Raw genomic sequence first — 27,970 nt, 5'->3', positions numbered from 1 at the left:
AGTGGAATAGGCCTCTTCTTCTTCACAAAGCCAAAATAAACCTCTAATTGGTTTGTAGGGCCTCGCGCTCAAGTTGAGGGTGCTGCTGTCCGTCTGCAGCGCAGAAGCAGTGGGGGGGGAAAGCGGGAGCCCCTCGCATCTGGTTCGCAGGCTCCGCGCTGCAGTTGTCCGGACGTCAAAGCCCCATCTGATGGTGGCCGTTACCAGCACGATATCCCACCTCGGGCTGCCCGCGCTCCCAGGGATATACCTGCTGTCCCGAGGGCGAGTAACTAGGAGGGGAGCTTCGGGCTTGGTGGGGAGCGGGGTGACGGCAGAGGTGGAAGAGGCGCCGTATGGGAAGCCCTGGCGTTACCGAAGGACAGTGTTGCCGGTTCAGAAGCCTTTTTGGAGCTCTCAAGCGGAAGGCGGGGGCCGTGCTGCCGACAGGCACGAGGGGAAAAGCAGAGGGCTAGGCATGGCCGGCGTCGAAGAGGCAAAAACGCTCCTGCCCCAAGCCCTGCTTGCAGGGACGGTGCGGTGGTGCGTGCGCGTGCTGGAGCGCTGGGCGCGGAGGTGGCGTGGGCTTGCGCCACCTCCCCTGCTGCAGCTGGCTACTGGGGAAACTGGAAAAATGGGTCGTCTCCTTGAAAGGCAGCGAAACAACAGTAAAACTGGCCAGCCTGGTTGGAAACCAGTCGGGTAGCAAACATCTAAAAGGGCGCTGCGCTTCCAGGGAAGCGGATGAGGGGAGGAGGAGGAGGRCTCAGGTGCCTGCGGGGAGCTGGGGAGGTGGGTAGGTAGCCTGCAGCCATAGCCAGGTGTGATGCGCTCTCCTTGCCTCCTTGAGTTTATTTGTCACCAGATTTTCTTTGCCCTTTGCTTTGCCCCGGCTTTAGTGTAACCTGGTRAAAGCTGCGGACTGGAGTTAGGCTGAGCTGTGAAGACGGCTGCTTTTCCCTTCCCTCCCGCTTGCACTTGAGGAACGCTTGAAGCAATTAAAACGTTTTCTTTCTGGTGAGAGATGCAACTCGTTCCGTTTGTGTCCGGCAGCAACAAAACCAGTTCCCCTGTTTTTTCGAGTGGGGGAGTGGAGGCAGTTTGGAGAAGCGTCCTGGAAACAAATAAACAAAAAATTAGTCATAGAATTTAGTCATAGAATTGGAGCTGTTCTAATTGTTGGAACAACTGAGCAGCAGCTTTATGACATTTTTATTTAACCAGTGTAAGAGATTTTCTTTTAATACGCACATGTAAATAAATACATACGTATATATGCATGAAATATGCTACTGGGTTTTGTAGTAACTTGAGTAGAGGTATCATTTTAAAAGTTTTATGTAAATGCTATAAATTCTTTGTGACTCAAATTCATGGAATTAATATATAATTATATATATATATATTYATATATATATATAATATGTAATAATCTTTTGTTTTTATGTGCTAATTGCCACTGAAGGCAATTAGATATTAAACCCATTCTACACTTAGGGAGATTATGTGATAGAGAAGCCATTTCTCCATCCAGGTTACATAGTGAGTTGGCTTAAAGGAGGGAGGGAAAAATGCTTGGCAACAAATCCAAAAATAATAGAAACCAGGCAGCTCACTCTGAGCCAAAACTCTTAGTTACTGTTGTTGTTTTGTTTTGTTTTGTTTTTTTTCCTCTTTGGCAAAAACTTGCGAAAAACTTCCATAACTGCTGCACTCTGAAGTTTTGGTTGTGTTAGCTATGCAGTGTTCATGCTGCCCAGTCATACCTGCTAACAACGGGTGAAGTACGATTAGGATGATAATGAGGTTATCTCTGCCAGTGACCGAAGAGAGGACTTCCTTCATTCCTTGCGTAAGGGCTCACGCCAAACAAGCCCTATTATGAGGTGGTTCCCTAAGTTTTTTGGGGTCCCCTCAGGCATAAACCTATGGAAATGTGCATTATGTGAATCCTGGTGAGTCATGCAGTTCTGTGCGATTAGCTATAGATCACTCCTCATGGCCATGGACCATGGATTACAGTTTGGGATCTCCTGATTTTGAGGTRTTCTGAGATTCTTCACTTTCTGCAGGACAGAGATAACGCTCCGGTATGCACTGGGCTGCAGAGCTGGAGAGACGAGATCCAGAGTGGTTGTCTAGCTTAGCTGGATGTGCTCTTCTAATAGCAAAGATATCTGCTTTCTAGTCCTCGGGCTAGTAGGTGTTAATTTATGTATGCAAAGTGGAGAAKTAGCAGCAGGTGAGCCAGAGGGTTTTGTTCAATAGGCTAAAATGAGCTAATCTAGGAAGGAAAAAAATATCTGCTTCTGGAGGAGAAAGTTCTTCTCCTTTTTACCATCTTATTCTCCATTGCCTTAGTCAGGTTAGTGAGCTGAAGAGGCTCACTGAAGGATAGGATGAGTGTAAGGGAAGGGACAGGAGCATATAAACTTTTTGCTGGCACCCATCTAACATTTTTATCCAGAATAATTTGTAAAATGGTGTTTTGGGTATTTCCATGAGAGGAAGGATCTTAGGTTCAAATAAGACAAAAAACAGATTAAGTCTCTTAAGTTTTGCAAATGTAGCCCACGGGGTAAAGGAGAGATCAGTATGTTGGATTAGAATTGTCAAACAGCCTTGACACAAAACCACATTTGGTCATGAACAGAGTATTTGATGGAAAATATTCTCCATGCCTAAACAACATGGGTTTCAGGCTCAAACTTTATAATTTCTGGAGTTAATCACATTGCTGGAAGAACAAGATGGTGTAAAAGCTGACATTGTAAACGGAGAATCTCAGTCTGGGCATGAACGTTGTAGTAGAGTTTAATGATCTTTTTTCATTAAGAAAACTGTGCATGACATTTTCATATATTTAGGAGCACTGAAATTTCTCAGGTTTCCTATTTCTTATTCTCTCTTCTGCGGAGAACTTTCATGTATTTTTGGCAAATGTATAAAACTGATCAACTAGCTCTGAATTTCTAAAGGTTATCTAGGTAGAAATTAAAGCATAGTTTAAAAAATAGCAATAGGCTATTTTAGGCCCCTTGAAGCAAAATAGCAATAGGCCCCTTGAAGCAAAAAGAGGTGTGACAAAAACAAATGGGCACAGCATATTCCCATTCTAAGCTGCTGTAATAAGGAGAGGGATAACTCTAAAGGTTTGCTTTGTTTGGTACAGTACTGCTAAATATATGCCAGGAGTCATCCTCCCTCTGAGCTGTGTCCTAGAAGGCAGAGCAGTGGCCGCAGAACGTTACAGCTGCATTCACGTTTGTAGTAAGCGCTTTCTGTTCAGCTCTCCATGTAGAAAGTCCTTGCATCTGTGCTCTGTTGTTTGGTTTTTGCTTTCATAACCTCTCTGATTTAATTTTAAACAATGTAAAGTCACACGTAAATATATAACTTCTAATTTTCACCATTCTGAGACTCGAGCGCATTCTTTGGAAAATGTAACAGAATCTAAGTGGACTGAGGGGAGTTGGACTAGATGATCTCCAGAGAGCCCTTCCAAACTCAACCATGCTGTGGTTCTGTGTGATTCTGTGATTTCAGTTAATACCATGTGGACAATTTACTACTCTTCTGTCAGATMTGTTCTGCAGCTATTTTTGGCTCTCTAGTTCATAGACTAAGAAAAACAAATTGTCCTGTAAAGCACATCAAATGAGGTGAGCTTAAATATCGGTCTAAAATAAGCGCTTATAAAACCAACACTTTTGGTCAGCCAAAACAGCACCTCAGCTAGAGGAAATTGCAATAGTTGCTGAGAAAATCAATGAGGGACATCGGTTGATGTGTACAAAACTATGGTTGTTTCAGTCAGTTGGGACCCTGTGTTTCTCTAGRAGCTTGGTTAAAGAGTGCCAATCAAGCTTAAAATACTGAACTGGAGCTAGATGTGGTAGAACTACTCATCCTGCTGCTTAGGACTTCCTTAAGGGTGGAGCGTTGCTGCTGCTGCTGTTGTGGATGCTTCCTGGATAATAGCAGAGTCTGGCGTTCCCAGACATGTGCTTCATCGATGGTGATGAGCCACAAAATAAGGGGAGCTGTGTTATATCAGCAGGAAACTGCAGGTGCTGTAATGAGTATTAATATCTTTTATTCTTCAGATTTCTTTTTAATAATCTGTCCTCAGTCAGTACAATCAGTGGAATACAGGTTGCTCTTCTGTTTTAATGTACTTTTTAGTGTGAGGACAAGCTATGAGCAGCTGTGTGTAATGTACTGAGGAGCAGCAACCTTAATTTGGGAGTCTGCTTATTTGCTTGAGACCCATAATGTTTTATATTGAGTTTGGGTAATGTTATTTGAACAGATTGAAATAAAATCTTATAATATACCGTTCGTGCTGATAAATGTATGAAGTAGTTTTTTGTGTTGATGCTTATGCAGCAGTATTTATTTAGGATATTACAATTTTCATTTGTAAATTCATTTCTTGAAATTAACTTCTTGAAATTAATAGGTGAAACATGATTTGGGGATTTTTGGTGACAGAAAGTTTTTGTGCTGTAGGAAATTAGTGCATTATGACGATATAAAGAGAAGCTTTCCTAAACAAACTTAAAAACAGAATTAATTTTGCCACATAGAAAAGAATCCCTCATCAAATCACACCAGTAAGTTGATCATAACACAGATGGTATTTACACAGTAATGTGGCCTTGTGATAACTGTACAAATAAGAAAAGATTGCTGAAAATTTTCAGGGAAGAATTCATACTTCAAAAATGCCGAACATTACTTACCACTTCCCTCTCCTCCCCCCCAACCATCATATTTTAGAATTAATTAATGGTTGTGGATTGAACTTCACTGTTGGGTAAAGTGTGTGATACATTTCAGTCAGTTGGCTTCAGTCCATGTTAAAATACAGTTTTAATCTAAAAGAAGATTATCTTTGATTAGTTCACTGCATTGAGCCTCACTTTTTGGTGACATATATATAGCAACATATATATATATTCACAAATTTTATATAAATAGATTCAGTCCTAGAATCTTGTCAAGCATTTTCATTTCTCGGTGTTCTCTAATTTGTTTTACATTAAAACTTTTCTGCTTGGTATTTAGTATTTTAGCCCATAAATGATTATTTCAATGACAAAATATTTATTTTWAAARAAAAAGGAGTATCATTTTTGGAGGTCTGCTGGATTTCAGATGAGTTTTCAGCAACATTATAGTGATCTGTATTGTCAGCTAAGTCTATTATAATGGCTTACAGTTGAGAGACCAGGGCTGATACTTCTAATCAGTTGAGAAATGAATGGAAATATTTTAGTTTCCTTTTTCTGCATTGAAAAAAAGTCCTTTACTGACAGCCAGTGTGTTCTACTCTGCCAAATAAAACAGTGCATGAAATTCTGCTCTCCTTTTTTTAGGAAGAGGTTTAGTGTAGTTTCCATGATTGTACATTGCAGTACTAAAGTGTAATTCAACCTAATTACAGTGTTCTTCTCAACTGTAACTAGTGATCAGAAAATTATTCTGTTCTTAAAAAACATCTGGCTATTATAGATGCTTGATAGCCAATTTAGTTACTTAAATTGAATTTAAGATGCAATATTATTTATTAGTCATTTTTCAAAATGGAAATGAGCTTTTAATGTTTCATTATGATTTTATGCACTGATGTTTGAGCTGTTCAGCTTACTTTCATAAAAATAAAAATGAATGTTCTCAGAACATGCATGTAGGTCACATACTTTATTGCCACAGATAATAAGTGTTTTTTGAAAATTAGATATGTCAGATGTCTCTGGACTAAACAGATAATCCACAGGAATATTCAGTCATTCCTTGGAAATAATTAATTCTTATTGAAAAATAAATGTCATATTTAAAATTGTTTTGTCTTATTTCTGTGTATTTTATCAGTATTATAATTTGCACACATCTGTGAACATAGGACAGTTTGTTTCTCTGTTTTATTGGTCTGCTCTTCTGGGCAGTGTTTTTACAGAAATATTTACAAGAAGCATTGAGAAATTGTCTTGTTTGCTATGAAGAGCTCAGCAAAAAACCTGTAAATTGCATTTTACTATAAAGAAACGTGTTGTCTGCTTTGAGAAGTTTTTCTGAATATTATTAAGCTGTGCATGTTAATGCCACTTAATGTGTTTTGAAACTTTTTTTTTTCCCGCATGTTGAGATAAGTAACTACTAAATAGAGAAAAAGGAAGAAAAAGTTTCCCAGAGTTTCCATACCAAAAGGTTATCTCCCCTCCAGGCAGGGGCAGATGATTACAAGTGACTGAGACTCATAAGAGTTTACCTTTCCTCATCTGAGACTTTGTAACTGATAGGTGACTGCTAACTAATTTAGTGCAAATATGAAGTAAAATGGGTTTGCTTAATTATCTTTGTTAGCAATACGTGACCTTCATAGTGAATTAAGCTAACCCATTTTACTTGAGGTTTTCATGGCCTAGAAGTACTTTGTGAGCTGTTCAGCCCAGCACCAGTAACTTTGGGATAAAGATGTTTTGGTGATTGTATAGTTTTTGTTTGAGAGAAGTAACTTCAGCCCGTTACGGGCTGAGCAAGGCATGCCAGGACTTCGGCTGAGGAAGGCTGCCTGACGCTTTCCATTGTAGGATGCGGTTTCAAGTTTTTTTATAACTTTGCAAAACATTAGCTTTTGGGGCTGAAATGTTCTAAGTTGGGTATTTACCTCCAGCTGAATTGCTGTTTTTTTTCTGCCCAATTATTTAGCCCTGTCTGAGAAGAATGTGGGGAGAATAGTTTTTTCTCATGTGTAGACTTTTTGTCATGAACTTTTCTTGGAAATGCTCTCAAGCCCCTCCCTTTGAATCAGAGACCAGAAATTAGATGGCAGTGGGAAAGTGCTGGGGATAGGCATTGGGGAAGCAAGGTGAGTCAAAGCTTAGCCTGTTGTCAGCACTGTGAAAATCTCAGATCTAACCAAACTGTAAGCTTTTAAAGAAATCATAGTTCTCACGGGTCATCTTGAACATGTCAGAGATGTATGGTCACAACTGGTACTGTTTTCCTTCTTGCTGAGCAAATCTCTCTGCTGCTGCTGCACATGTGCCATCCCTAAGTACCAAGATACCCCTAGGCAGAGGTCTCGGCATGTTGTAAGGAATGGACTTGGCCGTTGTAACTGAGAGCAGGTCCCTTAGTTATTTCTCCTTGGGCGGCTTTGGAAGGGAAACTGCTCGATTTGGAGAAATTAGGACCAAGGGGGTGGGAGACTGATGAAGTTCAGATAGGGAGAGAGCGAGCTGTACAAGTTGGACAAGGAGGCTAGCAACTTAGTGGAGGCTGGGCTGATGGACCACCATTACCTAGGTGGCAGGATCGGGCCCAGGGTGTGCTGGGCACTTTTCAAGCACAGAGTAATATTGTGATCTCTGCCCAAGAATAAGTTAGACTGTAAATAGAGAGGACAGACCCAGTGCGTGAGGAGTGATCATGGAGAGAAAAATGTGATCTCCTGTCAGACCCACATCTCTTTATTGTTATCTTTTAAGGTGGATTTACTTAGGGGACAAATGCGGAAAGAAAGGAGAAAGAAAGGAGCAGAGGATGAGAGCAGGAGGACAACTTGGCATTAACCTAAAGCAAAAAGAGAGATAGAGGGAGGAGTGACGAAGAACGTAGGAAGGGGGAAGTTTTAGACATATTTGTAGAAAACCTCTACAATATTTATATAAAGCCTTGATTTGGCCTTTTGCGTTTTTGTCATGTGTCTCTGGTGACTCCATTCTTCAGCTTTTCCCCGGCACCACAAGGCAAAAAAGGAGGGAGTGCAGGCTCCAGATCCCTTCCTTTCCCTCACCCTCCTCTGCCTTCCCATCTGGAGGCTATTTTGAGCTTGGAGTAAGACAAGTTTAGCCCTTCTCTGTCATTGCAACAGTTCCCTCTGTTTTTATGGGCAGCAGTTTAGGAGCTAGGAACTGGTGAGTGGGCTAAAGAGACAGTTGAAGGGGAGTGAGATCTAGTAAGCAGTTAAGATACAGGATAGCTGGAGTTGTCAAAGGCAACTGGAGGAGAGAACGAAGACTGGGAGCTGGTGAACCTGCTGATCAAGGCCTGGGCAGGAGGTGGGAGAATGAACTGTGGGCAAGGACTTGAGTTAGTAGAAGTGTCTGTAGAAGGATGAAGGAGGGACAGGGACAAAGGAGGGGGAGCCTTGGGGATTGCGTGACATTGCCAAGAATGGAAAGATTGGAAGTAACTGGAGATACAAGTTGATAGTTCATAGTTTGAAAAGCATTAGGGAGTGGAGATTAGGAGAAACCTCGCAAGGACATGGACGGTGGGAATGAAGAAGGACCAGGATTTGAATCAACACGGGTCAGAGGATATGGGATATCAGACTTGGAGAAAACACGCAGAGGAATTTGTTCTGGAAGATCCTTTCTATAAAGATCCTCAAATGTAAATAAATATTCTTTGGTTTTAACAGAAGCTCCTTGGGAATATATGTTTTATTACCACCTACTGCTAGTCCCTATGGAGAGGATTGGTTTGCTTTTGCTATCAGTTTCTCGTTTACTCTGTTGCTGCTACAACTGCACAGTATATTTCTAAAGGTTTCAGCTCTACTGCTGAGTTATGTAGGTGTCAGTGTGACACCATCAGAATTTCTGATGTCTCAATTTGTTTTTCTAGAAGTTGATAATGCAAACATTTTTGCATTGTGATAGTGGCCAAGTTAAATAATGCCAAAATTAGATTCATCTTTGCAAAGCTCTTTAATTTGGCCCCTTGAGAGTAAGCCTTATAATGCAGTATATGACCGCATGCTGGCATACTGTTTTTTTTCCGCAGGACCCTGCTTCATTTGGCACACAGGATGGACCTGCCCTGGGAATGAGTCTGGCTTATGCAGTGGAGGAGGCTGTTCTGTGTAGTACCCCTGCCTCATTTATTGCTGACATTGGCATTTGTGTGGAGAGYGAGGCAGGGGATTGCAGGAAGGCAGAAGATGTTTTGATGCTCTGCACCGCTGCATGCTGCCCTGGGGAACTGGATTCTCTTTCCGTCTGTGCTCCAGAGTTCCTATGTGATGCTAGGTGAGTTGCTTATTTCTACCTTTTCTCAGCTTGGTGCCAACTTTGTGTGTCTTGCTTTCTTGTGGATGACTTGAGTTCTTTTGATTTYGAAAAGTGCTGAAGCACTGGTAACTGCAAGTGAGCCAGTGGGTGATGATGTTTGAAAGTGTTATGTAAAGCACAATGTCATGCAAAATACTGTGCAAAAATTAGGGTYGAGTTATGTCAAACTGGAGGCAAAGTAGTTTTCAAACTGGAGAATAATCTTGAACTTTAATCTCTCTTTTAGTTTATTTCTAAGTTAGTAATAACTGAATAACCATAGAGGTAACCATTATGTTTCTGAGGCACTCAGAGAGGTGCATTACTGAATTTACAAAAAAATTTACTTCAGAAGAAGGTTTGAGTAGCATTCAGTTAACAAAGTATCAGATCATGGGCTAAGCACTAAGGGTAAAACAGATTCCTATTTTGATTTGTGGTAATTCTGCACACTGAAGCAGAGGTGCTGTGGAAATTGTATGACATAACTGCAGGGCATACCACATCATATATGCAAACAACGGCAAAGTTTAGGTTTCCCTAGACTGCCCCTATTTCTTCCATTTCCTTCTTGCAAGTGTGTGCCTTTGCAGATTGATCTTAATATAGATATTTGTATCATGAAATACATTGTGGTGTAAAAAGCAATGCATTTTTTGATTCTGTCAACTTAGATAATATGGCTGCATAAAACTAAAATAACTAGTAAATTCATCATTGATTGCAGGCACATCTATCTTGTGCCTGGTTATTGTATCAGATACAAAATACACAGTGTTTATAATACCAAAATGGCTTGAGGTCAGAATTTTAACTTTATTTCTTCAGTCTCAGAATTTGTATTTTCCTAGTGTGATGTCCATAGCTAGCTACAATGGTGTTGTAATCAGTAGATAACTGAATTTTTTTGGCTAGGGCACAATTAAGCTACATACGCTTTTAACTTCGTTGACTTGAATACAAAATATCTAGTAATAGATCAGATTTTATGAATTAACAGAAAGTTTCTCTTTGAGACCTAGAAATGCAGTGAGCATATTTGCCAGGTAAGCTGTTAGCTGGTATTGCAGAAGACAAGAGTCAGAAAAAGCTATGCTGCTTTAATAATGGGTAAACATTATATTCAATAAACAGAGTATGAATGCACGTTCCACTTCCAGTCTGCTCCTGGCAAATCTAGCACACGTGGCTGTCTGAAACGCCGCAGTAATGCTTTAGTCATAGAGCAGTATTTTTAAGCAGTGCTTTCTAAGAAACCAGAGTTATTTTTTGAGTACTGCCATACAGTGCTATTGTTTCTTTAAATCTCTGTGTTTAAAACAGTAAACAGAAAGGGAGGGGTGGGAGAAAAAGACTCAATTCTATGAGCAGAAGTTAAAAATGAAATAATTTGCTTTACCTAGCGCATCGAGAATCATGTTGCAATTAGACTGATGCAATAGTACATATTACTAAACGATCGCACAGTTCACGGAGTCTGCTCAAGAGAAGCACGGGATTGGAACAGCAGGGGTGTTGTGGGCCTGCAGGGCAACACGCTGGCGGAGCAACGTGGGCAAGATTATCAGCTAATGTGGAGAGAGGAATGCCAAGAAAAATAAAAACTCTACCGTTCCTGTGTCTTCCGTAATACAGGGGATGTGGGAAAAGAGGGAGAGTGGTTTTATCAGTGTGCCTAATTTATCTGAGTGGCTCTTTTAATCTGGTATGGAAAATGTTTTCTGTTACATGAGTTTTAAGATAGGGAAAGGAAATAATGGAACTCGAGGCTAATTTTAAGCTAATATATTTTGAAAGCTGCTAATAATATTGGAATTTTATTCCTAGCTCTTTATTTCTACAATAGAAAAGTAAAATTCCTTTGGGTTAACTGAAACATCTGTTGAACAAATTGGTTCAGTTTCATGAGTCTGTTACTAATACTGAGAAGTCAATGATGTTTTATAAAACCAGTTGAGTCTRGGGTTTAGTGCCCATATTCTTTCATTTTTTATTATTATTAAAGTAGGTCGTTTTGAAGTGTTATTTTTTCTTGAACATGGCAATACTGTGATATATTTCTACTATTTCAAGCTAGCTGTAATGCTTTTATACATTTTTTGTTGAGCATTGAAAAGGAAAAGTTGAACTTTTAATTTAGGCAGTGAATATTATCTTCGTAGTGTGTGCATAGTCTTGCAAATTCCAGACTGGCATTAAGCAGGCACATTCCACGTGGCTGTAAAGTATTTTCATTTTCAGCCCCAGAGTCAGGGCATTGGACTCTTTAGAGTAGCTCAGCATATGGGTCATAAAGGATACAAACTGAAGTTGACAATTTCTAATGTTATTTTAACAAATTTCCCTTTATTTTTTATGGTTATTTCAAAAGCTGTAATACACACTAACTACATGATAATTTGGTTGTCGTCCTTAAAGTAGCCGATAATGGAAGTATAAACAAACAGGACAGCAGTGTGGGATATCACTGCATTGTCTTATGTGGATTTTACTGCCTTAAGAAGGAATGGAAACGCTGAGTTGAGTAATGAGAAGCGGCGCGTACTGGCAGCGTAAGGAGCTGCCCTACGGTTGATTAGATGTTCCCAAGTGCCCTCGTGTCAGCGTCGTCCTCGGTGCGGCGCGCTGAAGTTTCAGATGACGCGCATGCGAGGAAGGAGGAAGCGCGGGCGAAGTTCTGTGGCTGAAGGCCTGTGCCAAGTCCTTCTGAAGCCGTCTGCAGCAGCTGTGCTGGAGCTGAAGAAAGGCTTTCTTTGCTGCCATCGCAACATCTGCACAATCTTTAACAGCAGAATTGTTCCACTAGAGTGTATCGGTTTTGCTAATCTGGGTTGCCGTCATTCCGTCTCCCCCCCCCCTTCTTTTTAGAAATGTTCGCGTTACTTTTGGGGATAAGATTGCAAAAATCTGGACTTGTGTGTTTCCATGTAGAGACAGTTGGTTTCAGAAGCCAAAAAAAGCTGAGGCTTTGGATTTGAGCCTTTCAGTATCTCAGTGAGGCTCTTAAGGTAATTGGACAGGTTTGGACTGCACCCCGTGAACTGGATTTTTGTACTTCCTCTCRTGTTTTGAGGCTAGAGGGTGAACATGGGGCCATTTAGGGGGAGACTTGTGCGGTGTCACTGCAGCTAAACCTGATCGCCTGGCTAGCTGCTTGCAGGAGAGCGGCCTCATCCCTGCCGGAGAGGCTTACCTCCTTCCTCCTCGTGCCAGTGCCACTGCCCCGGTTTGGGGTAAGTTCGCTTCGAGAGCTGAAGTGGGGCTCAGCTACCTGTTTCTTTGGCTGGATTAGTTAGTTGGCTGTTTGGGCCCTCTGAACACGCCTATGCTATGGTTGGGCCAGATATCTGTGCCTGAAGGTGGCTGAGAAGAGAGGGAAGCAGGATCGACCTCTTCTAGCAGATCAGCTTATCTGTCACTTTGAAACCATGCCTCGAAGTGAGGCAGGAAGAACACAACGGAGGGAAATGTTTTTTAAAAAGGCACATGAGTTAGACCCTACACTATGTTTACTTTGAACGTTAAGTAAAGAGAATGAGGTAAGTCATATATACTAGAATTTGCAATTTTAGTGGTTTAAGTTTTTTTTTTTTTTTTTTTTTTTTTTTTTGCATGAGGAGTTTTAACTTGACTCTTCATTTTAACATGTTATGAGGAGTTTTAACTTGACTCTTCATTTTAACATGTTAACACTGCAAAGCTGGCACGTTTTTGTGGTTGCTTGGGCATGGTTAGAAGCTTGGATCTAATGGTCAGATACAAGATGTGGTCTTGGAGGGTAAAATAATGAAAGCTAGTAGAGATGCTGACACCTGTTTTAAGGATTTTGGTGATCTTGACTGTAACTACTGTAAATTTATAGGGATACTTGAAATCTAGGCTATATGTCAGGAAACAAATGTGGAGRAATACATGGTAAATAAAATGCCTTTGGTTTCTAAAGCAGTGTTACCAYTGTATTTTGTCATAAGGATTTACTAGATGTGTATTTGCTTTTAACTGAACAATATGATCAGTCTATAGGTGCCTTCCTGTTATAATCTGCTAGGAAAATAACTCAGCAGAAAAGCAGAGTGCTGATTTATGTGATTGTGYGCATTGCAAAGTTTGGTTTGTGAGATCCAATTAACATAAATAAGCAAAGTAAGAGAAAAGATACAGGGAACATACTGTTGCGTACTAGGATTGTTAAATTGTGTTTTCAAAATTGTATTTTGGCCAAATGTTTTTTTGATTTATGCTGTGAGGACTGTGTTCTTGCTCATGTCTAGAGAACAGGAACCATCCATAAAATTGAACATATACTTGCCACAATTAAGGATTAATAATGTACTGTTAAAACCAACAAAACTGCTGTTAGGAGTCACTTGAAATACTGTATATTGAACACAAAAAGATAAACTGCCAGCGTGTGAAATCCTGAGTATGCTTTGCCTGACTTGGTGGCATGCGAAGTGCATGCCTTGTAGTCTGTGAGCGACAGCTTCACCAGGGGTTGACCGTGTCCTRTGTGACAGCTAGGCATTTCCAACTGACGTATGTAAAGCTGACATGTTTCCTAACACCTCCAAAATACTGTTAGAAATAGAGATATTTACCTATGGTCATCCAGTCCATGCAGCTTAGCTACTCATTTAAAAATGGACACTAGAATAAGATAGTCTTAAGACTTGTCTTCAAAACTGAACGCATTTTTAATGCATWCTGCTCTCAGAAATGTTAACGTGAACTGAGTAATAGCAATGGAGTACTTCAAAAACAGGAAGTACCTACGTTTATATAAATTGCTTYGTTTCAGCTATCGTAAACGTGGCTTCAGCGCAGTTGCAGGAGCAAAGCCCAAAGTCGTTATAACCAGCTGACTTCCTCTTCCTTATAATTAACAATCCGTGGCCCGTTTTCTCTGGCGGCGTTAAGTATTCCGTTTCACACGTTCAGTCACCGTACAAACAGAGGGCCCTCGACTCGCTTAAGAGCGCGCTACAGTTGCCCGCGTCCTGGGGCTGGAAGGGGGCGTGCAGATGCACGGAAGCGGCTGGTGGATCGCGCCCCGGGGCCGGGCAGCGCGGGGAGCCCTGCGAGGGCGCCTGGCGCCGCTCCAGCCTCCGCGGAGGGCGGCCGTGCCAAGTTGGCCTCCTGCCACGCTAAAGTGCACGGGGCAGCAAAACCTGCTGCGGAGCTGCTAGACGGTTTCTCTCTTCAGGGACTTCCCTTCTTGCATTCCATTACAGATTGGCTTTATCTGAAGTCTTTTACCATTAATTTCTTGAGGACTGATTGCTCAGCTTTTCTGGACGGCTTTTCTTCCATGTTACTTCACCCGTGCTGCCTTTGACAGTAGGCGTACGCTTAGGCAAGCACAGCATGTAAAAAAGGGTAAGAAAGAGTTCCTCTTCTGCTCCTGCACGCTTTCATGTTGTATCAGATATGTTTTAGGCTGGTTTGGGCCTTTGAGGGGAGCTCTAACATTTTAGTAGAAAAGGCCTGTCACTGCTTCTCTGTCTCTGCTGACGCCATCTCTGTCTCTACACTTGGGAAGCAAATACCCACCGAAYGTGCCCTGCTTACTCTGCTTGCCCAGAAGAGTCAGTGAGGAGCCTTTCCAAGGAGGGAGAGGAAAGGGGCAGAGCTCTCTGAGGAGAGTTTCCCGAGGGAGGTTCGCTGGGGTACTCAGGCTGCAGCACTCGCGGCATACAAGAGTCAGTGTGGACCTTTTCCTGTTTTGACAGATTCTTGGAGAAGGGCCTTTTTTCACATGAGAGGTAGCGCTGCATTTTGCAAAGCCCTGTAGGAACCTTTCAGCAGAGCTCAGCAGACATGACTCTGTCCTAAATACAATGTGAGGGCAAAGAAAAATGTCCTTCTTTTTCCTAGCTTTCCTCTTCAGATATAAGATGTAGCGGAGAATATTTACTCAAAGTCTTATGAAGTATCCTGTATTAACAGTGCCCACATTCTGACTGTATGCAAAAAATTTGACAGGGATTTGACAGGGACTATTCCATACTGTGCTATCCAAGATTTTCCCTTCTTCAGGAAAAGCTGGTTGACCCTTTTTGTTGCCACTGGAATGACCAGAAAAGCTATGTCAATGGCCAGAGTCTTGGTCTATCTTTCTGTGTGGGATTTTAAAAGCAAAAGTGATCTGAAGAGTCTCATCTCAAAACCCAGAGTATGTGGGACTATGCTTGTGAAGACAACAGAAATGAGGACAGAGTTCTGCTTCTCAGAGCTCTTGGCCCTGATTTAAAGAAGGGAAGAAAAGGGGAGACCAACGAAAGTGAGAATTGCTTTGTCCTCTGTGAAAAATAATGGTTATTTGAGAATTTTTAATTCTAAATGAAATTTGGAAACTTTAAGACACAGCAAGGATTATACGATTTTCAGCTGTGCGAAGGTTTCCTTCCTATCCTTGTCCTCTGATGTTTTAAGAAAATATACAACTGGTGCTCCAGGTGGTTATGCAGTTGATGCTGCTGCTTCTGCCTACTCTGTGTCTGAGGGTGTAGGTAATGTTTATTATAACATTATTATAAYATTATTTTCCCTCATTCAGAAGAGTCTTACCTTAGGTGCTTACCGGAGTTACTCATGTGTTTCTTTGGTTTGTGTGATTTTGCCGTATTTTCCTTCGTGGCTTAGTTCTAACACAAGCATAGGTGATGAAACGCGCTTACATGTTACTCTGGGTTTTATCATTGAGTTAAGGGATTGGATGGGGCTGTGCTGTAAACGGGACAGTGGGCCAGGCAGTTCGAAGCAATCAGTAGGCTGCTCTTAGTGCAGTATGGTCCAAATAGTAGTCTGTGGCCAAGATCAGCCTACAGGAGATTTCCTTCTGCTCTGCCTTTTACCGAAGAAGATGGGCAATAGCTTTGAAGCAGCAGATGCTGCCTGGCAACTGGATGCTATTCAGTGCCTGCCAGTCTGACTCAGAGATCCATCCTTTTGCTGCCTCCAGGAAAAGGAGGACTGTGGAGTGGAAGGGGTCAGGTAGAACAGCTTTTCTCCTGCTTTCCAGTCTTACTTCACAACAGTATCTTGGAAATATTTACAGATAGCTACTTATAGCATGTGCAGRCTGGTCAGGTTGAGGACTATCGTGAGGGCTAGTAGGCTCAATCTTTCAGAATTGGCTGGTGGGACCTATAGCCAACCACCAAAATATAATTGCATATAYGTAATAAATGTAATAAATGACATTAGTTTTACAAAGAAACACATCCTTTAGAACTGGTCATTAAAAATACCTGTTTCAATCACAAGCTACCAAGCGTCTTATTTGCATATGAAATAATTCAGGTTCAAACATCTAATTGCCATTTGGGAAGTCTAATACTAATTTTTAAAGAGGATTATGATATTACAGTTTTATATTACCTTTTAGGAGAATCTCAAAATGAATTTCTAGCAATAACTATTAACACCTTAAAAGAGCATGAGAAGCCAGAAAGCTGTATGTGAGAATATAAAAGAAAAATTTGAAAATCTAATGTATATGTACTCTTCATTGCAATGCTGTGATGGTCTATAAAGATTTTATTATCCTGACGTAATATACRTACCCATTAAATATGAGCACTGAATGCTGATTTCGTTTATGCAGGTCATCCAAAACAAATGCCTCTATAGCAATTATCTCCCCACTTGGTTGTGTATTCTGATAATCATAAGATTAACTAGTAAATGCAGATTTTGGATTTTTGTATGACCTATTTTTTTAACTTTTGCATTTAGTAATATTTTTTCAGATTGACTAAGATTTTTCCACACTTGCAAAACCATTATGCTTTTGTAATGGTGGAAATAGTTGAAGTGAAGATGAAATAAGGAAGATCATGTATGAAGAGGACACTGGTCCTAAGATCTGGATTCATCATGTTGTTCTTCTCTTTCAACTGGTATTTAAAAAAAAATCTAAATTTCTTCTCTTTTTTTATGTGTATTTATACAAATAATCTGAATTACTTAATTCAAATTCAGTAAAATAGAGAAACATATATGTATTCATAAGGGTAAATGTTAACAACATGCAGTCATTTAGAATATGAAGTCCAGTTTAAGCTGCTGGATGGTTTGTTTCTGAGGTCAGAAGGGAAATTAAATATTTCTTTCTTTTCTGAGTAGAAAGAGAAGCTTGACACATTTTCCATTCCCTATAGATCAGGTACCAAGCAGAGGAATCAAACRGAATTGGGAACAAAAACACTTTTCAAAATTATGTGTGCGGCAAGTAGAGACAATTTTATGGAAATCGTTGAAAACTAATGATCTGGAATGCGAAAGAGCCGTGTGTTGTTGTAAGAGTCCTTGCAGCTGTGCTGGCCTCATGGGTGTGTTGCAGAATTGTCGTTCTTAATTTAAAGTGAACAGAAGCACTGCTTCTCCTCTGTCGCACTTCTCATTGAGCCCCCCCCCTTGTCAGCGCTGTACAGACCTGCACGAGATCCACGTCCCAGGTTTCCTGGCTCCTCAGCTTCACTCCTTTGGTCCTGTCCCCTYTTGCAGTTGTTTAAGCTGCTTTCTTGATCAAACTGTTTTCTACCAAGGTGCAAAAAATTCCCTTTGCACAGAGATGTACATACCTTTGGGTACCTGGTACCTTCCAATTTGTGTTCTTAAAAGTCAGCTGTATCATCTTGTTTTCTTTGTTTCTTGTTTTATATGATTTCCCCCCTACACGCACTGTTCTTTCCCCCTTCTGCTGGTAAGCTGAGTGGAACCAGTTTCCTCTAAATGCCTTGTTGTACTTGGCTTCTCGCCTCTGAGTGAAAGGCTGCTCAGTTGCTCCTAGCCTGGGTCATGGGTGACACCAGTCCTCTTAGCAGATGACCAAATGCTAAGTCTGTGTGTGTGTGTGTATATATATATGTGTACAAACACACACGCGCGTGCGCGTGTGTGTGTACGTCGCTCTATATAAAATAACAATCATATAACATCTGCCAAAAAATTTTCCAGTTGGATAAACCTCTTTCATCACTTTGAAATGTTGATTTCTATCTACRTTTTTTTTTTAATTTAGGAGAAATACAAAATTACTAGTAGCTTTTTCTCTTTTCTAAAGATCAGCCATTGACTGAGACTTTGACTGAGTTTAGGAAAGTAGTATATGACTTGATGGGTAGCATTATAAGTTAAAATGTCTCTCTTGAAAACACATGTTACAGCTTGGATTCGGTTACTGTATACTTTTCTTATGGTGGGACTCCTCCCTAGCAATCTTCCCATCTAGAAAAAAGAATTCTGTATGTTTTTTTTCTATAAGGTTCCAGTTCTTATCTTTAGTTGTTAGAGGTGGTCTCAGGACTTATCTCAACTTTTAATCCTAAAATCTTTCCTTTTTTCTTTCAATTCTTGTTAATTCCATTTCGGATAGAGTCTTTTCATTTTCCTTCTGAAGAACCCTGCAATTTTCTCACTGAAGTTGCTCAACTTCAAAATTCTGTTTGTTTCTACAGAGTTTTAAATTAATCTCCTGTTACTATTGTTAACAAGGACACAAAACGAGGGGAAAAAAATCGGCTTCCTTCTGGGCACGTGGAGAATTACTCATGTGTTAAGTGGGCACATAGATGAAAGGTTTACCTTGCCTGAAGTTTGTCCAAGCTTTTCGACATGAATGACAGCTCCTTGGGAAAGGAACAATACGTTTTTCTCAATGTATTTTGCAGAACAAGGCTATGGAACTATCTCCATTTCTCCAAGGGCGAACACTGGTTTCGATAAATAGGTATTTTATGTATTCTACCTTTCACAGTAAGTGTCCAGATTTGGTCATTTCTGACAGGGGTAGATTGTTGATAACGAAGTATAGATGCAATAAACATAGCTCGTGGATGCCAAAATCTCAGGCTTGCTTTAGGAGATGCTAAGTAAAATGTTGTGGCCTTTGATATGCAGAAGGTCAGATGATGGACTGTATTGGCCTTAGACTCTATTTTGGTTGATTTATTTTTGGTAAATTTTATTTTGTTTTTTTAGTATATGACTTGATTTTCACAGCTGTTTGAATTTGTATATGAATATATTTTAGCTTATGAGCTGCTTAGAAATGATTTAATGCAGTTTTTCAATTGATTTCTGTTTGGTGTAGATCTTGTTTAACTCAAGGCATGGGGTTGCTTTTGTTCCCTGTTACATTTACAAAGAGTCTAGCATATGAGAGTCAAGCTTGTTAAGTACAGAGGTATATTCATAAAATTGTTGCCTTTCATTTATATCCTGGACACACTGCTATAAATGCTAAATTTAAAGCAAATTTAAAATTATCACAAATCTATCTCAATTCATAGATTGTACTCAAACACATGTCTATGAAAATGTGTCTGTATATATCTTCTGTTAGAAGATATGTGGGATTTGTGTGTCTGTTTTCCTTTGAAAGCTGTATAGCAAAATCTGCTAGGTGGATTTAACACTACGTTCAGGCGGTTTGTTAATAAAGCCAGCTGTCTACTTTGGTCCATCTAAATTAGCTTTCTGTGAAATTATAATAAGGTCAAGTATTCTCATTTATTTTTAGCCTCATTTCCTATGGAAGCAAGGTTCATGAGGTTGCGCTGTGCACCTGGGCGTGCACAGACACACACACATGTTGTGCCCTCTTCTCCCCTCAGTAGCTTTTGAACCTACGGGTGGTTTCAGTCACAGTTTTTGGCAAAGTAGAGGTCCCCAAATTAAGTTGCTAAAAGTTGTGTGAAAACAGGTGGTTGAGTATAGGTGGAAGCACCTAAAGGAGTCCTGACATGGGGAAAAGTTACGGCATGAACTAATCTTATTAGTTGCATGTGAACCCTTTTGATGGGAGAAGAGACTTTTTACAAATGTTGCAACTATGGGAAAAATTTCATTCAAAGCTTTCACCTTTCTAGACACCAGAGTCAACCAAGCAGGAGACGTATATCTGTGGGAAATGAGGCTTCATTAATTCTGTTGCTCTTGGGACTGCTTGTTGCTTAAACRTTTTAATAAAAACAACAAAAATAGAACAATGTCAGTAGCATAAATGCCAGCTATTTTGCATATTTGATTTTGAATTTAAATATGTTGGCCTGTGGTGTAATAGCTTCTTGTGAGAATCCTAATTTTCAGAGGCAATTTTTGTGAACATTAGTTTTCAAAAAGATCATCTTGGCTCTCCGTTAGGACAAATGGAGCAGTTTCTTCCAAGTGCTTTTAAAAGCACAGGTATAGTAAATGCTTTCCAGCTACTTTTTTGCATGTGGGCCTGAACTGCAAATAGCCAGAACTGCTGCAGCGTTTTACGGAGGGAGTTCGGTAGAGCTCTTGTGCTCCAAGGGAGCTGACCGGGAAGCAGTGTCAGTACAGTGCACTCACTGAATATGGAAATAATAATAATAATAAAGCTAACCAACAAGAAGTGTATTCTTAATAAAACATGAGTTTTTTTTCAGCGTAATCATATGACTATGTAATACAAAAATTGCTTTGAGAGTGGGTCAAAGATTACACATAGCAAAGACTTCTGCGATTGGTTATGAACAAGTGAAAATACTATAAACTTTTGACCCTGCTGCAGCAAATGGAACTGTGTAAAGCACCTACAGATGGCAGGATTTAACATATAGTCAGTCTCTCGCCCTTTCACAGCAATTACGATCATATTACAGCAGGCAGAGAGGGGAAGTAGCTTTGTAACTGTAATACAGTGCGTCTTTGAAAGTTTTGAATATGCAGTTGCCTGTTTCATTTTTGCACAACCATCAATTAGGTTAGCAGAAAGAATCCAACTCTTTTGCTGCTCTTGCTTGACTTCACGATTTCCTGGCTGGCCTGCCGAGTTGGTTTTTGAACCAAAGGAATTGTCTGAATGTTTTGAATAATTTTGAAATTTCAAACTATAATGTGTTTATTGCTAAGCKCTAAATACCTGGTGAAAGTGTTATGCTGTTCTGCTACTGAGTTGGTGATGGAGGGCTGAGGACAACGTGCCTTCAGAGAGAGATCTGGGGAAAAATTATACTAACCGAGGAGCTCATTAAATTCTCATGTGGCAGATGCATGCATTTTCCTGTTTTTTTTTTTTTTTTTTTTTTTTTTTAAGCTTGCAAAACTTCATGTTTGGTTTTAGTTATCACACTTGGGCATGCTGGCATTCAGAAGGCCGCCTGCACTGCAGAAGGCATGGTGCCTTCGCGCTTTGCTCCAGCCCCTCTCTCTGCCTCTCCGATCTGCCTTCTGGCCTGTAACTCGATGCGCCTGCCAGATGCCGGGAGGTGGAGCAGCAGCCAGCCACGCTTTTAGAGCGTTTTGTTGGAGGGGGCTATTTTATTCTCTCTGCGGTTCAGGAAAATTTTCCTTTGGCTTTGCGAATGGCTCGTATGGAGAGCAGAACTTGCAAGCAAGTGGTTATTGAATAAATAAGATACTGAGAGTTGCTTTTTGGAGGAAAGGAGAATTTTTAAGTACTGATAAAATGGATTTTTTTTCTTTTTTAAATCATGCTGAAGCTTGCAATATACATTGACTGCTGGGTTTAATTCCATTTCTTTTTGGAGATGACTGYGTGCATTTTAGCCATGCCCATACCTGTAGCAAAGAGCTGCTGATGAAAGCTTTAAGGCACAGAACTGGCTCAGTGACTGCAACTATATGAGTTTGATCCAGGCACACAAGATTTTGATAAAGTGCAGCGAGAAGAAAACTACTGTTCTCCAAATGCCAGACAGCACACATGGTGGAAGAATAATTCCTCGTGCAGTTTTTAAACCTCCACCTCCATGCACACACACACCCCTCCTGAAGAAAACACACCAAAACAAACTTTAAGTCATTGAAAAATACCACCTGTACATTTCTGTCTTTTACTGATGAGCAATCTCCAGCCCTCGGGATCGGCGCTGTGGAGGACGTTTGCCTGGGCTTGCTGAAGTCCCGGCTTCCTGGAGGAAGCCTGGGCTGGTGGCCGCTGCCCTGGGCCCTGGGGAGCAGCTCAGCTTCTTCCTCCATGGCCCCTGCCAGAAACTCATGTGCTGGCCCAGGCACCCACCACCTGGTAGACCTGGAAAAAGCATAACTGAGTCATCTCCACCTAAAGGCAGCAGCGTGGCTCTTAAACGTGGGGTGGTCACCTTTGTCAAGGGCTTGTATGAATTAGAGCTGCTCACGAGACAGTTTTTCCATCTGCAGATAGGGACAGTTATTAGCAGCTTTCTGCCTCGTAAGCACCTCCTTCATATTCTAAATACACTGTTCCTTGGTGATGCAAAAAAACAAATACAAGTGACTTGTTAGGAAAAGATGCTTGCAATGTATAGAATAGAAGGGAGAATGACTTAAGGAGATGAAGTTTGTGCTTCTGAAAGGAAGTGATTTTATCTATTTCTGGGGGTTTTTTGCCCTTTTTGACGAACAAAAAGGTATTGAAATGTAATCGGGTCATTCCCATAGTCTCACTGATTAAAACAGAAATCACTAATTGAATAATGTGTGCTTTCCACTGCTATTTTGTAAATAATAGATCTACTGGTGTTTTGTGTCGTGGTAACTGAAATAATCTCCAACAATTACATCTCTTTATTAAATCTGCTGTGTGTGGCTATAAAATGTAAAATACGTTAACAAATTGACCAAAGCGAAGGATATACTAAACCTTTACCAAATGATACATGCTTTATAGTGCCTGCATTTTTTTTTCTGTTAAATTCTGACCATTATTTCTTGCCATAGTATAACAGAGACGTTTATGTTTCGTAATTCATGCTGGAAATAAAATGGTTAAAATGTCCTTTCTGGTAGCACTCAAAGCCAAGTACGAAGGTTTCCATTATGAATTGCACAAAAAGTTCTTATCTGCACTTGTGCGAGTAGGTGAAACTCCTGTGTGCAATATTAGTAAGCTCAGTTTCCTTTCAGTGTTATCTAAGTATCTAATTCAGTTTTCCTTTATGTGCGTTCAGGAAAAAATAACTGACACAAGCTATTATTTCTTAGACTGCATCTTGCATGCAGATACAAGTAAAATATTATGACCCTTTTTCTCTTATTTAATTCTTTTGCTGTTCTACTCCTAACAGATAACTTCTCGAATCTGGTAGAATTTTTTCCATATTTTTCTTGTACTGAAACATTGCTTACACATATAAGTACCTATCTGGTCTAATTAAGATTTTAAATCAGTGTGCCTAAGGGGCACCGTCACTGCTATTTCAGTAGTATTTAGGCTACTTGAAGTAAATTATTGTTATAGGAATATTCTGGATACTCAGATGGTTTGAAAATGCTATTAAATTGTTGTATAGTCATAGAATCATAGAATCAGAATCAGTAAGGTTGGAAGGGACCTCTGGAGATCATCTAGTCACTACAAAGGAATTAATAATTAGATGTTATTCGCATGCTGCACACAAAACTGTACTGGTTGTGTAACTTGAGGATAAAAGTAGTAATTTGCCCACATAGATTATCATCTGTTTAAGAATGCAATTTTTTTATTATTAAGATTATTTTATTATTTTATTATTAAGATTGAATTTAGATCAAGGTTAAAAAAAAAACTTTAGTAGTATTAATTTATCAGTGGAATAGAAGACAAGGTGCAGATTTGGACCTTTTTTACATAAAGCACTAAAATTACAGTGAATTTTTTCATTACGAGAAAGCAACTGTTCAATTTAGGCCTCTTCGTTCGTAATTTGTTTAGGTACTCAAAAGATCCCCTTTCCTGAAGAGCATGGTCTTACGAGAGAGGAGACTTGCTCTTCAAACATCAAGCCACAGAAGCCGTAGAAAGCAGCATGTCTATGCAATGTATGTGATACAGCAGATACTATCTTGAAAATGAGGGGGGAAAAAATGGAATTAGACACTTTTATTTAAGTGGGAGTTAGATTGCTGCTCGTCTTTAGCAGAAGAGAGGGAAAAAGGAACGTGGTGCCTTGCGGTCCATGTTAGCGTAGATCACTGCTCTGACCTCGTGACAGTCAATCCCAGAGCGCAGCACGAGCAATATTAGCGTGCAGATTAGGGAAAGCTCATGGGCTAAAGCAGCAGCACTTCCCATGTTTGTAGACGTGACCACTTAAAGCTAATAAGATTATAATAATTTACATAGTATCTGCTTAAGCACAGGTGGTGAAAGTAGTAGCGAAAAAAGAAAGTAAGGAGCTTAAGTGCAGAAAAGGTATGGGGAGAACTGTGGTGAAACATATGCTGTGTGTGGCAYGATTAAGTCCAGCTCCTTTTGCACAGGGGCTCATGCTCGTCTTGGTCGTTGATGCTGATACTCCTGTTTACACTTCAGTTGTATGGAGAGAGTGAACTCCACTGAGAAGCATTACTTATTCTGTTCATTACATTAAAATATTTTTGCAGTTGGGCATAAATAGCAAGACTTTTGACAGCTTCTTGTAAATCCTGTGCAGGAAATTTTGATGACATATGCACATTTCATTTTACTGTCTGGAGGACTCCATTTGCACAAAGGAATATATCATTCAGTCTTCAAAATGATTTTATATTTTGAAAGCTTTAAAAAATCTCTTCTCAAAAACAGTGCTTTGTTGTAGATGACTTGATTGGAAAATAGCATATACCTCACTGCCTAATTTGCATTTGTTACCTAAATGGAATAAGTTTAACTTGGAGAGAGGCTGGGAAGGGGAGAAGGATTTAAAAGGATTCCTCTTTAATTAATCCCAGGGAAATTTTGCAAATCTGTCTTTTCTTAATGCATGATGTGTGTCTTTTAGCTTTGTTTCATTCTATAGCACAGACAAAAAAGCATTTTTTGTTTCATGACGATACTTTGGTTTGACAATATCTGGGTTTTGAGTTTGCCTCACTTTAGCACATATGGCATAAGGCGTGTGTGTGGATTGTAATTTATTTTTTAACAATTTATTTTTTGTAAAGTAAAAAGGTTTCAGTGTTGGTGTTAAATCTAACTTTAAATCACTGACCTTCTATGAAATACTGTTTTACTATCATCTGTTTTATGCCAATGTTGATATTTATATTTTACAGAAAAATAAATTGTTTTGTTTAAATATCACGTTATATGAACAGAAGCTTTCCTCTGCAGCAGATTATTGTATGTTCTTTCTTTAGGATTTAAAAAGAAATAAACAAAATCAAAATGAAGAAACAACCCAAGATTTACTACTTCGGTATCTTTCTTGGCATATATGAACCATGGATCTTACCGCCCCTCGACTTCAGAGGGCAGTTATACAGATTTGATTAAGCATGTTATATATTTTTAAATGTTCAATAGCGTGAGACAACATAAAGATTCCATCCTGAAAAGTAAAGGGCATCTTATTCCAACAAAACATTTTTAAACATAATCTTTATAGTTAAGGACATAAATAGAGCCTTGGACTTAGGTTAGGTAAGACAGTTCGGAGAACTGCAAGATTAAGTATTTAATGCAAAGCACTATTACTGAGGTATTAACTAACCTCTTCCCACAGTGGCATATTCTCATAAATATTTTCATCTTTATCTATCTGTATTGGGTTGCAATTAAGTGGTTTTCTATACGTATTTTTAGTTTAAAAGATTTCTCTGAAGAGAAGAATCTTCTAGTAACACGAGGGGAAACACTACCTTTTAACTCATCAAAATATTGAAGAGTATCTTTAAATTTACTGAGATTTTTAACAGACCTCAGTTCTATCTAAAATACTGTTTTAATAACTTTAGTCCAGGTAATAGAGCTTCTTTTATTTTTTCTTTTTTTCTTAAGTAGAATCAATCTTTCTAAAATCATTTTCAKATTGGACATTCCACAAAGTGTCTTAAAATCTATACCAAAAAATAGTCTGCAAAAGTACCTCTCTCTACATTTCATATAATAGCATAGTACTGCTACTACTTTTTTGAAGCTCACCTTGGTGTCTGGTGTGTTCTCCAAGAAATTCACACCCTGAGAGAGAGAGAGAGAGAGAGACCTTGCTAATCTCCATTTGGTGGACCTTGGCAGTCCAGGGAGCTAGTGGCCATTGCAGTGTATTGGCACACTTTAATTTGGGGCATTTCTTCTAAGGATCTGCATGTGTACCACATCCTGCTACCACATCCCTAGAGTTAGTAGTATTTTCTCCTTTTCCTCCCTGAGTATATACTTAGACTTAACATAAGCTTGTAAAACTCCTAATATCTCCATTGTGCTGTCTTGTGGGTATAGTTGAAGTTGAACGTAGTACCTGACTGTTTTTATGGTGTTGCTGTAAGTTGAAACCTGAGTAAGAAGGCAGCACGCCTCGTATTACCCACTTAAATACACCTGGCTTACTGACTGACCTTGAATAGGTCATTTTATTTCTCTGTTCATCCTGAGATCTATAAACTGTAGATAATAAAACATATACCCACCTTTGCAGAACCTCTTTGAAATCCATGGGTAAAAGGTATCCCATAAGGTCAAAATATGAATTATTTATTATTACATGACATGCACAGCATGCACACTGCAGAGTTATAAAAATCCTATCTGTTTCTTTTCCTCCTGAGAATAGAAGTCATACCTTCAGAATTCTGCTTGGAGAAGAAGTATGCTTTATAAGAAATCTAATATAATTTTTATGTGTATATAATGATATTGAAACAGTGGTATCTCCAATGAATTATCTTCACGTGTTAATACTTGGCTTACTGAGATGAGGGCAAATGCAGTTTTGAAAATAATACACATTTAAAAAAAATAAGGAGTGAATATGAAGAGGTTTGAAAGAATGGTCAAAGGTAGGAGGATGATTGGTTTTCAAAGTAAGAATATTATAATTTCACCAGACTAAATCTGTGGTATAGTTACCAGAGGGTAAAGGATCAGTTGACTTACAGGTGATTACTAATACCTAGCAGCCATCATCCATTCTCTAGTGTTTGAAATATTTGCTATATGGTTAAAGGAAATTAATTTTTTTTTAGTATGATCCATAGGGTTTGTTGCAGGCCCTAGTCTTCATTAAAATACAGAACAGGGGGAAAAAAGCGTCATGCTCTGTACTTGCTATTTATATTATTTATTTTATTCATTTAGGTATATTATACAAGATAAGCTACATTATCTCAGTCCTTGGTGATTTCATTACACTAACATGCATATAACATATTAAAAGCAAGATTAGGCAGGTTCCAGGCCGTTTGGGGCTTTATATTTCAATATGAACCTCTTACACTCTCTTCGGAAATCAGTAGCCGGCTAACAGATTCTGAAGAACTGATACACAAATTCCTGCTGAAATAGGCTACTGCATCACTGGGGTTTTCTGTGCTGTATCAGTTTTGGCCTCTGAAAAGAGTTTAAAAAATGGCCTTCAGCAGAGCACTTAAGTTATCTAGCCCCGAGATCCATGACATTAGCATAAATTAAAACTGCTTGGCTTTTAATCCAGGTCCAAATATTAGGTCAGAATTATATCCAACTAAATCCAATTAAGCCTTTAACTGTTTGCGATAGGCCCAGGCTTTCGAATACTGACAGCAAAGGCAGGAGGGTCCTTGCCCAGATTTTAAAACTTCTCTGGGGATAACAGACTTGTCTACTGCTCTACTGCATGAAGTGCAGTTTTTCACCTGAAGCCATGTCAATGAAAAATTGYGGGGAGCTATTAAAAGATGAAATTTGTAGTGGAGAAGGGGAAAGTGCTATGTCCAAGTAAGAGATTTTTGAGGACATTTTTAAAAGAAGAATTAACTGTATATATCTTAAAACAATTGCTTTAGAAGACTGTACTTCCCAGTGGTAGTAAATTGTCTGGTTAAAAGGAGTTGTCTGTTTTAAAATCTTTTCCATCAATATTATTTAAACTCATAAAATAATATTTCTAGCATAGAAGTATGTGTGTGTGGAGGGCAGTGTTGATTCACTGATTTTTTTTCCTTTTGTCTTCTATTTTTTTTAATTAATTAATTTTTCCCCTCACCTGGCTTTAGTACACCAGAACAATGTTTGCAGC

General features: G+C 39.5%; 1 protein-coding gene across 2 annotated transcripts in view; it reads left to right on the top strand.

Moving 5' to 3' along the window:
* Window positions 1-27,970, top strand: part of NCOA2 (nuclear receptor coactivator 2) — a 182,063-nt gene that overhangs the window by 54,602 nt on the left and 99,491 nt on the right. For both annotated transcript variants that reach the window (XM_085324951.1, XM_085324961.1), the window contains exon 3: window positions 8,779-9,023. The gene's annotated coding sequence lies outside the window, so the exon portion shown is untranslated. The remainder of the gene's footprint in view (window positions 1-8,778; window positions 9,024-27,970) is intronic.

The sequence above is a fragment of the Rhea americana genome, unplaced genomic scaffold, assembly GCF_003343005.1.
Source record: "Rhea americana isolate MKP2758 unplaced genomic scaffold, rheAme1 scaffold_121, whole genome shotgun sequence".
NCBI classification, from domain to species: Eukaryota; Metazoa; Chordata; class Aves; order Rheiformes; family Rheidae; genus Rhea; species Rhea americana.
The sequence above is the reverse complement of the archived record's forward strand: the minus strand, read 5'-3'. Positions and strand labels throughout refer to the sequence as shown.